The sequence below is a fragment of the Panthera leo genome, chromosome C2 (genome assembly GCF_018350215.1).
Source record: "Panthera leo isolate Ple1 chromosome C2, P.leo_Ple1_pat1.1, whole genome shotgun sequence".
Taxonomy (NCBI): domain Eukaryota; kingdom Metazoa; phylum Chordata; class Mammalia; order Carnivora; family Felidae; genus Panthera; species Panthera leo.
Window position 1 is genome coordinate 117067380 of NC_056687.1, and position 12993 is coordinate 117080372.

A 12993-nucleotide genomic window follows, 5' to 3' on the forward strand; every position below is an offset into this window, starting at 1 on the left:
ATCAACATTTTTGACATCTCTGTATTGTTTTGTGGGGTTTAGCAGGAAATAACAGTATAATAGAAATATAGTTATAAGGGCACTAAGAGATACAGAGTCAGAGAATATCTCTGTAACTAGGTGCATGCACTTAGCCATATCATTTTATTTTCAATTTGCTTTTTTTCTTGCCAAATAACAATCATTACTATCGAAAGCAGCACAGAAATTGGAAAACTTCCAAAGTTACTGGTTAAGAAACCATGATTTTAAGATCTCTTTCTGGGGGCGCCTAAATGGCTCAGTTGGTTAAGCGACCAGCTTCGGCTCAGGTCATGATCTTGCGGTTTGTGAGTTCCAGCCCCGCGTCAGGCTCCGTGCTGACAGCTCAGAGCCTGCAGCCTGCTTCGGATTCTGTCTCCCCCTCTCTCTGCCCCTTCCCTGCTCACGCTCTGTCTCCCTGTCTTTCAAAAATAAATAAATGTTAAAAAAGAAAAGAAACGAAAAAGTAGTTTCTTAAAAAAAGATTAAGATCTCTTTCTGTTCCTTGAATTAAATGATTTTAAAATATGCTCTCCCAACATGAAGAGCAAATTGAAGAGATGCATAGGCAGGCAGGAAAAAAAGGAAACAAAAGGTCTAGATACTTAGCTCCTCCCTCCCATGTCAAAGTCTCATAAGAAACAGGAAAAAGGTCTGAGACTCTTCATGTAGATTTCCCCAGCAGAAAGGATGTTTAAAGGGAAAATTAAATAAATTCTCTTTTCCAGAGTGGTGTCCAGCCAGGAGGCAAAGCCGTCCAAGACAAAGAATTAAAAAGCAAGGCAGATGGCCTGAGAGAGGGGAGTGAAGCCTAGTGAAATGTGAGCACCAAAGGCCATGGGTGTACACACTTGAAGAGCAGTCTCTTCGTTGCCTTGCCCATGCAGCGCCCCAATCCCTCAAACTCTAATGCCCACAGACAGTAGACTAGTCATTCTGGAAATCTGTGAGCCAAAGCAAGTTTCCAACATTGTTTCTGTCCACTGCTTGGGGTGGGGGTGGGCATATGGCAATGGCTGCTGGAAGAAGTGACAAGAGAACTAACCTGGCTTATCTTCTGGGAAGCGAAGGAGGGCTGTGGGGATGCAAGGGTATCTACCACAGAACTGAAAGAGGACACACAGTAATTTTTTTTTTTCAACGTTTTTTATTTATTTTTTTTGGGACAGAGAGAGACAGACAGAGCATGAACGGGGGAGGGGCAGAGAGAGGGAGACACAGAATCGGAAACAGGCTCCAGGCTCTGAGCCATCAGCCCAGAGCCTGACGCGGGGCTCGAACTCACGGACCGCGAGATCGTGACCTGGCTGAAGTCGGACGCTTAACCGACTGCGCCACCCAGGCGCCCCGAGGACACACAGTAATTTAGAAAATTGGCAATTGACACAAAAATGGAGAAAGGAGCCCAGAGACCAAATCCTCTAAATAAGATATCACAGACTCTAGGTTGAATTCCCCTCTTGAACTTCATGGTGATACACTACATAAAAGTAATAGATTACAAAATACTAAGATGGTAAACTGAAGCTCGGAATTTCATATCAGGTTGGAAAGGAAAATCATGGACGATTTATCCACCCTACATCAAAGGAATTAGAAGGCCTTGACAGAGATGAATGAAAGAGAGAAGCATGTTAGCACTGCAAAAATGCTACTGAAAGGGAAGAAAAAGGAATAAAGGGAAAAGAGAGAGAGATAAAAGAAAGGGAGAACAAAAAAGAAGACACTGGCAGAAAGAGAGATAAGGAGAAATTATGGTATAAGTGAAATGAAATTAAAAAATGAACTCTTAAAGGGAGCCTGGGTGGCTCAGTCGGTTAAGCGTCTGACTTCAGCTCAGGTCATGATCTCACAGCTCATGAGTTCAAGCCCCACATCGGGCTCTGTGTTGACAGCTCAGAGTCTGGAGCCCACTTCGGATTCTGTGTTTCCCTCTGTCTCTGCCTCCGCCCTGCTCACGCTCTCACTCTCTCTCTCTCTCTCCCTCAAAAATAAATAAGCATTAAAAAAAAATTTGAATGAACTCTTAAAGAAAATGTTAGCTATGAAAATAAAGAAAAAATTTCTAACCACTTCTCGCCAAAGAGGAATTTAAAGAAAACATAGATGCAAGGTATTGACATACTAAGTTTACAATGGTAAAACAGCTTAATGAAATGAAAACATGGCGCTAAGGACCAAATTGAGGGAGCAGAAACAGCATTACAGAAGTAAGATATAATGTGAAACTAACAGGCAACTTAGGCAATAACTAGATTTAAAGAAGTAACATAGCAAAATGGATAATAGGAAAGATAACAGAGTCTTCAGATAATAGTGGGAATGCAGAGAAAAAGGACATAAAGAAGGTAATAGATACAGAGCAGGTGACAATGAAGAAACCTAGGATAATTCTTATATCTGAAGTAGTGAGCACAATTAATGGGACAGAAAAAAATATATATATTTTTAAAGAAAATTTCCTTACATAAAAGAATATGTGCGTCTTTGGATCAAAAGACCGTGCTTCTCAAAGAAGCATTACAAAACAAACAATGGTCTAACATGTGACAGTCAACTTCTTGAACTGTGAGGATAAAGAAAGAATTCTTCAGTCATGTAGGCAAGGAAAGCAAGGCATACAGGGAGTGAGAAATGCCTATTGTCTTCAGACAACCACATAAATATTAAAATAACAATGGAAACAGACTCTACAAAGATCTAAGGGGAAATGAAGCAAAACTCATGAATGTTATACCCAGCCAATCTGTCAAGCAAGTGTAAAGACAACAGAGAGAAATTTTCAAATATGCATGAATTCAGAAAACATAATCCCATGAGCCCTTCTTGAAAACACAACATCATGACAAATGTAGCCACCCATGATATGGTGAAGCTATGATAAAGGGTAAAGCATTGAAAATTTTATATATAGAATGAAGACCAAATGTCATTAAGACACAGTCATAGAAAACTACTTTACACTTTAGTGCATACAAATGCTCAATATGTAAAGTTAGGCTTTAAAGAATAGAAACGGAATCTATAATTTTCAAGCCAAGAAGGGAAAAGAAACTGCTAACGGAGAGGTTGTATAGGAATGTTAAATGTGGGGATTAGTAGACTTCATTTAAAAGGTGATATTTAGGCAAAAATGTAAATGACATGAGGGCACTAACCTGCAAATGTCTTTCAGAATATGCTAGATAGAGGGAATCTTTCAAGCACAACCCTAAAGTGAAAGAATCCCAGGTATGCTCCAGGAATAACAAGGAGGCCAGTGTGACTAAAATAGAGTGGATAAGGGGCAGAGGATCAGACGTGACAATGGAGATCAGACGGTACAAGGTCTATCTAGCTCACTCCAAGCTTGGAGGAGAGGACTGGTCTGATCTCACATTTTCAAAGGCTCATTCTCACTGTTGCATTAAGAATTAACTGTAGGAGACAAGGTAGAAACAGGGAGTCTATTTATGAGACTACTGCAATAATCCAGTCATAAGATTATCATGGCCGGACTAAGATGGAAGCAGTGTTGGTAAGAACTGGTTAGATTCTTGATATATTTTGAAGACAAGTGCCAAAGGATTTCCTTTATGAAATACAAGGTATGTGATAGAGAGAGGAATCAAGAATGACCCCCAAGATTTGGCTTAACTAGAAACATAGGGAAATCATGGCCTAGAGGGTAAAGCAGATTAGGAGTTCAGTTGGATCCTGACTTTGAGGTGTTATTTCACAAGTAGACAGCTCAGAAGCATAGCCTGAGCTAGAAATATATTTTGGGGTAATCAACATGTATAAAAGTTTTAAAGCCCTAAGACTAGACAAGATCAGCAAGGAAGTGGATGTATGGAAAAAAATGACTAAGGATTCAGAGTTGGGGTGCTCCAAAACAGACATTTGAAAAAAGAGGTATCACCAGCAAAATAGACTGAAAAGGAGTGATCAGTTAAAAAAAAAAAAAGATAAAGATAAAGGCCTCTGGAGGAAAGCGTGTCAAGGAGGAAGGCATGATCAACTTGTGTCAAGTGTCGTCAGTAGATCAAGCAAAAGGAGTACCAAAACTTAACCAATGGATTTAAGAGCACAGAAATTATCTTTAACCTTAACAAAGGTCACTATCTGCAGAATGGTTAAGGCAAAAGCCTGAGGGGAGTGGGTTAGGAGAACATGGAAGGTAAGAAATCAGAGGCTGAAAATGCAGAAATCTTTTCTGACGAGTTTTGCTATGAAAAGGAGCAAAGAAATGAGCTATCGCTGGTTGAGGAGTGGGTCAAGAGAAGTTTAATATGGAAGTCATCATGGCAGCTGGTACACTAATGTGAAGAATGAAAACTTGATATAAAAGAAAGGAGGGACTTACTGGTTCAGTGTCCTGCAGTTTGCAAGAGAGGCTCAGATGCACATGTGAAGGGAGTAGCGTGGGTAAATCATGCACGAATACATGGAGGAACTCGTCTACGTGCATGTGCGTTGTTGGCATGTGACTGCATACGGTGGTGGGAATTTTTGAAAGTCATCTTCTGACTGCCCCCATTTTCTGTGAAGTAGGATGCAAAATCACAAGCTGCGAGAAAGATAGGATAGAAGGTACTGATGCTTGTTTAGAGAGAAGGTGTGAAATAGTCATCCACGAGAGTCAATGAGAAGATAATCTGGCAGCATCGAGGGCCGCTCGATTTTGAGTGTAAGTAAGTGTAAAAGTGAAACTAGTAAGTATTGTATTGTTTGCTTTGTACATGTGTAGGTGCAGGCCAAGAGCTGAAGAGTTGGATTGATCAGGATTTTATTTTTCAGTTAAGTACTATGAAATAAGAAATGTATATACGCAAGGGTGTGATGATAACAATTCTCCATGGAATTTAGACTGGATGAACCAGAGAATGAGGCCCTCAAAGGGGGCCATTGATGGGTAAGATTGAAGGTACTGGGGCATCAAAAGTTTGGGTGGAAGACCAGAGAGAATGAGCCAGGAATAGAGGAAGGAAATAGAGAACAGGATACATGAATTTGACACGATAGAAAGACTGCATTTACTGGTTACAAAAATTTCTAAGATATACCTATAAAATATATATCATTTTTTTTAATGTTTATTTATTTTGAGAAGGAGAGAGACAGAGACAGAGCACGAGCAGGGGAAGGGCATAGAGAGGGAGACACAGAATCCGAAGCAGGCTCCAGGCTCTTAGCTGTCAGCACAGAGCCCAGTGCAGGATTCAATTTCTCAGACTAGGAGATCATGACCTGAGCCGAAGTCAGACGCTTAACCGACTGAGCCACCCATGCGCCCCAAGCATATATCAATGTTTAAGGTAGGCTGAGGTAGAATAGGAAACAAGGTCACTGGAGGAAGGTAAAAGGACACGACATTGTTGGGATCATTTATGTGTACTCTCGTAGGTCTCTGCCTAGTCACACATTTTTCTTTCCTTCCTAAAGGTAACTACACATCTGATATTTGCAGCATTTTTTTAAAAGTACAGTTTTAGTACCTATGTATGCCTTTGGTTTAGCCTACTTCAAGCATTGTAGAAATTGAACCACTTTACACAAGCATTTTTCTGTGACCTGCTTCTTTCATTCAATATCATAATTGAGATAAATACCAATATTGCATGCATGCAGCTGTAGTTTATTCACTTTGAGTTTTGTGTAGTATTTCATCATTTATATATGATTTAGGGTGCCTGGGTGGCTCAGTTAGTTGTCTGGCTCTTGACATATATATGCATACTATTCACCATATATGCATACTATATATATATATACAGTGTATATATATATATATACACACTATTCACCAAATTTTTTGTATATATGTATATATATACATATATATATATACATATATATATATTTTGTATATATGTATATATATATATGTATATATGTATAATATATATATATTTTGTATATATGTATATATATACATATATATATATATACATATATATGTATATATATATATATGTATATATATACATATATACCAAATATATATATTCACCAAATTTTTTGTATATATGTATATATATATATACAGTATATATATATATATATACACACTATTCACCAAATTTTTTGTGAATGAACTTTTTGGTTGTGTTAAAGGAGGTCGAGAGGACACAATCTCTGGGTAACCCTCAAGCTAGTCCCTGACAGAGGCTCCTCAAGCCTGTGGCCTTGAGAGAGAAAGGTGTTAAGACCATCTGGATGTAGTACATGACTAAACCCACTTAAGGCCTCTATATAAACCTAAGAATCTGGCAGGAAGGTGCAGAGATTGTCTTGCAGGAGCCCAAGACAAGCCTTGTAAGTAAATTTCATTGCTTATTACAACTACCACCGCCCAGTTTGGAGTGATCTACCTCTTTCCTTGCCCTCTGCAGTACAGGTGCCAGTTTGCATCATTTGCCTAATTCGGGGTGATAATGATGGATGCCTCTAGGAATATTCTTGCATATTTCTTATGGTATAGATGTGCAAATGTTTCTTTAGGGTATGTACCTAGAAATGAAATTGCTATAGCATTGAGTATGTGTCTCTTCAAACCTGCTAAATAATGCCGAACTGTTTTCAACATATTGTAGCAAAACATGCACTCACTAGCAGCATAAAAGAGCTAACCTTGCTACCTGTCTCGCAACACTTGGTATTGTCAGTCCTTTCAATTTTTGCCATTCTAAGAAGGATGTAAGGCTATCTCATTTAATTTTTCTGTTTACCATTGAGCACGGGACAGGTCTGTTCGTGTAAGATTTCATATGGGTAGAAATTCTAAATATATTGTCGTCTTCTAAATACAAAAATATTCCCAGATTATAAGCATATTTTTTTACCTGAAAATACATACACGAGCGTTCATAGTTATTATTTCGGAGGAACAAACTGGTGAGGGAAAGAAGATATCCTTTTATTTTATATTTATATTTTTCAGTATAATTTCCACTTGTTTTCATATCAATGTCTACTTTTATAGAGTAGCTTTCATATAAATTAAAAATTGAAGTTCAAAATTATTTTAAAGCACATGCTTATTTAAACAAACACATAAGATTAATAAGCCACCTTTGATCTGTCACCAGCCAAGTCTTTCGCTGGATAAATACACGGGGATTTCCATATCCAATACAGTAGTCACTAGCCACATGTGGATACTGAGCCCTTGAAAATTGGTGAGTGCCACATGTTGAAATTATATGTTTGAAAGAGCTGGTTAAATAAAATGTTATTTAAATTAACTTCACCTGTTTCTTTGTCTATTGTAATGCAGCTTCTAGAAAAGTTTGAATTACACATGTGGCTCAAAAGACATTTCTATCGACAAAATACACTTCTGTTGCAGAAAATATTCTTAGTAACTTGAGAAAAACACAGCTAGGGAGACTTCAAAAGGAAAAAATACAACTAGGCAAACATAAATACACTTCACTTTAGGCAAACACAGTCATTCCTAGATATGCCCAAAACACAGTAGCATTTGTGTATAAATTTCATTCAAATCACAACTGACTATGATTTGAAGTCAGGAGCATGATCCTAATTCTTGTCCATGTGTCACAATTCATGCACTTGCTTGTAGACGAAATAAGGAAAGGAAGAAGGTCCGAACGAGAAACAGTGCTGATGGTTACGTCGATCCGTCATGCTTTCAGTTATTTCACGAATACGCCCAACGAGGCAGGACCCGCACTGGACACCGCGACCACCACCACCGAAAAGAACATAACACAAATAGCGAGAGCAGACCTTCCCTCTCTGCTCCCGTTCAGTGAAACCACATTCTCCGTGGCATATAGGACACCTCCCACTCTTTTAGCCACCGCTGAGCAAAGCATGCGTTTAAATGTGGTAACGTTTCCTGGCTGATCCAGTCTATAAACAGCAGCACAAGAAAACACTAAACATGTACTATTAAGCATACATTAATGCACTTTGCCTATATGTTTAATGTAGATTTGTTGTAACCATTATCTCAGTCTCTTGGGAACTGGGCTCTTGGGGGGTTCCAAGCTTGCAGAGGCTTATTTTCAATGCTGGAAATGCAAAGATGTGCTGCGGGAAACAATTGGTGTAGTCTAGCTGGCCCTGAATCGCAGCTGCACCGGCGGTGCGTGATACGGCTGCTGCCAATGAAGGCGGTTGTATGCAGAGCACTGCTGGGCTGTCAGCAGCAGCGACCGAAGGGCTTGGTGCAGGATTTTGATGATGTCTCACGTGCAGGCAAATGTTGGGAGGACACAGTGACCACACCGAGCCAGGCAAAGCACCAAGGCACAAGGTAAGTATATGTAAAATAATGGTAGAAATAAAGAGGTTGTCAAAATAGTAAAGCAGTTCTTGGTGGGGGGCATTGAAGTCTCTGAAGATTTTTGACATCTTAATTCTCCTTCTCAATCTAGTTAGTAGCTTCAGTCACTCGCTCTCTCCCTCTCTCTCTCTCTATTTCTCTATTATCTTCCTCTCTCTCTTTCTCTCTGATACACACATAAACATACCTCCTGAAGGACATATAAATAAACAGTTGTTGATATGTCAGATGTCTGTCCACATCTTCTGCTTATAATTTCCATTTCTTTTTCTAGTAATATACCCTGGAATGAGCCAGAACCTCTCAGAATATTCCCTCTACTTTTAGACTCTTTAAAGGAAAGTACAATTACGAACTCTTCAAAGTTGCAATATACATAACAGATCAGGCAAATGCCAGAAGACAAAACACAATGAAGACAGAATACTTCAAAAAACTCCATTCGGTTCTACGTAATCCTATGTAAAGAAAATGTATAAGGCTGAAAATTTAAAAAGAACTTCTATACACAAACTAAACTATTGCTTCTTCCTTAGGCTTTACAGTCTGATTATGGGATACCCTTTGTCCCATGGAGTCTATGCACCGGACTTTAAATTATTAGAGTCCTTTCCATGCCATCTTGGTGAATGGGGACCCTCCCTCTAGATTCGCTCTAGAACCAGCTTTCTCTTAGTTTTACAGATTCTTCTCTGTATCCGGAATTCTTTTCCTTTTTTTCTTATCCTTTGGATCGATATCTTTTTAAGTATGCAGAGGGGGTAAGACATCCATCTTTTATTAACAGCTAAGAAGCATAATCCAGTTTACTATCCTTTCATTCTTTAAGGAAAAAAATCTTAATAATTATTATTTGCCTTTCTGATAAGAACAGAGGTAAGGAAAATCAGACATGTATGTGTGAAACGAAGAATTGATCTTTTGAATGATGCATTACTGATTCCAGTTAGCTTTGCTCTTCAAATACAGGATGAGTTACATCATTGTATTTTCAGGAGGTTGTAAACTTACTCTTAGTTTTAAAAAATAAAAAGAATATTACAATCCTATATTATGATACTTCACTAGAGTATCCCCCAGAATGGGGCCATATCATTACATCTGAGTATACTCTATAGTGGTATGCACATGGTAGAAAGTTAATACATGTTTAGTGAATGAATGAATAAAGCCTTGTCTCAAAAGGACAGATTTGAGTAAGTTAGTAGAGAAATGCACTTTGATAGGTCTGCAAAGTGTACATAAGTGACTAATGAAATAGGAGGTGTGCATTGCCAGGAAAAGAAACATCCAAGTTTACATTAAGAGATTGTATATTTCATATTTAATAGTGAGGTTATAAATCAAATAACTCTGGAAAAAGATTATAATAATGCTATTTCACCACATATTTGTTTATTTTCTTTATTAATTTATTTATACACACCTTGTCTTGTTCGACAACAAGTTTCAGTATGGGGACTTACAAATCGAGGGATAACATTTATGCATAGAAATGCATACCTTTCGTGCTGCACAGTTGCTAAAAGTGGATTCACATTTTAACTGATTATGCCACAAGACTCACTGAATGAAAGAAGCTATTTTATCACTAAATTATAGTCCACTTACAAACCATTCCCCACCTATAGCAATTACTTTTATGGCCAGTTATTCATAAAATTTGCTATTAATGATTCTTATATGATACAGTATGATAGGAATAGCTGAAAACATAAAGACACAAAATGTTTACATTACTTAGGTATAGTGTAAAGAAGACTGGATGTTGCCTTCTTATAAATCAATATCTGGAAGTCCCTAGTTAATTCCGCACCCTACTGACCATGCCAGTGTTGAAAGGGATATGTGGAAATAGGAATACTTACCCATCACTGTTGAGAATGTAAATTGATACAAACACGTTTGAGATCAATTCTCCGATGATCTCCAGTGATACTTAGTAATTTCTTAATATTTACTAGTACTTAGTACATCCTGCAATGATACTTAGCAAAAATGAGGATCTTCATACTCCATAGCCAGCATTTTCATTTCTGGATGTACACCACCTTCAAAAGACTGCTACGCATGGGCATAAAAATCATACTGCCTTATATACTGGAAACAATCTAAATTACCACGGAAAGACAACATCCATTAAATGTAGTAACAGGCAGTGGCTAAAAACAAATGTAACTTTATGCATCATAATGCATTTTATTTTTCTTTAATTTTTTTAATGTTTACTCATTTTAGAGAGAGAGACAAAGAGAGCATGAGTGTGAGCTGCCTTTGAAGAAGTGACTCAGTGAGCAGGGAGGAGGCAGAGAGAGAGGGAGACACAGAATCCAAGCAGGCTCCAGGCTCTGAGCTGTCAGCACAGAGCCTGACACGGGGCTCAAACCCATGAACTGTGAGATCATGACCTGAACCAAAGTCAGATGTTTAACCGACTGAGCCAGGAGCCTTGCATTGTCATGAATTTTAGAAGACATAGTTTCAACTAAATAAAATGTGCTTTGGAACTATACCTCAATATAAATCAGGAAAACAAAATAATTCCTTCTCATTCCATATATATATGTATGTATGTACGTATATATATTCAATTATATATGCACATATGTATGTTTGTATATGTATATATTTCATTTTTAAGAACCCATAATTTTATAATAAAACAAACATAATCATGAAATATTCCTAGAGCTGGCTCTTCCCTTCCTTGGTCTTTGGTCCTGCCTCAGGCCTGTAGGCTTACACCTTACTCCATTCACCATCCTTTCCTCAAAGGAGGCTGTCTGAAGCATAATGCAGTTTTTGTCATAGCAGGGAGCTTATCTGTCACTCTATGGATTTAAATAATGTGCAGCTTCTTCCTTCATACTGAGGCAGACTGCTTTGGTGAGCCTTTTCAGACATGAAAATTTGAGTCAAGCGTCTAACTATGAAGTGATTAAATAATGGGGAAAGTTCTAAACAATTACGTAATGTTGAATAAACAGCTCTTCAGAACAGCTGCGATGTGTCCAGCAGAAAGGCCATGAGTAGGGGGGGGGTGATCGCAGTGAAATTATGATGCAATTTTTTTCCATTTCCTTTTGGCTAAGGCTGAAGTTGGGGGGTGGAAATAGAGACCCTTCTTTTAGAAGGGACAAGGACAGGCAAGGCAGAACATCCTCAGAAAATGAGCACGCCCAAGGAGCAGAGCAGCAGAGCAAGGCTCGGGAGAGGGCAGTTTCCCGCAAAGGGGCAGACCCATTGTCTTGTTTCCTGAGAATTCATTTTTAAGTCTCCTCTGCGATCCCCTGGTTTATGTCTGTTAGACACGTCCACCTTGTATTGGCTATATTTCGTGGAATCAAGCCAGCCGATGAGAAAACTGCAGCCTGATGGCAAAGGGAAATTGGTATTGATGCTGCTTGAAACAGTCAAGGGCTTCAGAGCACAAAGCAGAGAGGTCAGAGTGAGGGTTCTGAGCGCCGTGCTGAAGGGCAGGGAGGTCCTGGTGTTTCTGTGGAGGCAGCAGGTGTGAGGAGAAGGGAATTGAGGGCACCATGCAGGTGGAGTTGAATGACCGCAGCAACTGCAGCGGGAGAGGTGGCCAGGCCCGCCCTTGGGGCAACACTACCTGGCAGGACAAGCACTTGGTAATAGGACGCTTCAACGTCCAAAAGGTCCATCAGAAGGGTTTGTGAGCCTCTCTTCTAGAAGAGCTGGGAAATAGACAGGAATGGAGAGAAGGGGGAACCTCAGATTGGTATCTGCTGGGCCTTTGCAAAGAAAGAGCAATATGGGTGCTGTCCCCAGCAGGACAGAGAGAGAAAGAAACGGGCACTTCCTACACCACACCAAGTTAGGTGCCCTGGAAGTTCTCCCTTGCAGGTTAAATACTGAAAGCCTCCCTCAGTCATACGGCCATATCCAAATACATGGATGGATGGCCTTATACAGCCACAATATATGTTTAATTGGCTTAGATTTTTATTTCAAACTTGGTGCTCTGTAGCAAGTCAAAATTAACTGGTCAATTACGACCATAATTTAAAGTTACCAGGTTTGCTAGTGTTAATAATAACTTAGTTTCTTTGGAATGAAGTTTTTCTTTCGAATAACCAGGACCAACAGTAAGAAATCTAGGAAACATATAATTTCATTAAGATACTAATCATCTTTTTTCACCTCTTCTGCAAAATGACAGGTCAGATAACAGCAGCTCTTCAACCCCAAATACTTCAAAACAACAACAATAATAAAAAGACATATCTCTTTGCCAAATAAGAACATAAACTTTGGCTGCCAACAACCTGTGAGAATGACTTTATAATTTCTCATCACAAGCTATGGTTTATCAGGCCACTTAACTATTTTTAGAAGTAGACAGTTTTACTTATAATGCAGTATAATCTTGCAAGTTCAACCTTTGCAATTCATGCCATCCAGGGGATTTAACTTGGGGAGCAAAATCTCCATGGTCACCTGGTCACCTGCATTTAGAAAGATGAGCTGTCTATGCAAGGTTACAGTGCTTTCTTTTCCCCCTCAGTATGCAATACTGTTAAATATCACCTGTGTGTTCCCATTAACTTTGCAAGGTTATTGAGGGCTTGTATTTTCAAATACCTCTGATTCATCAAATTCAATTAAAAATGAAAATACAGATTTATTTATTACATAAATAGTAAGGATAATCT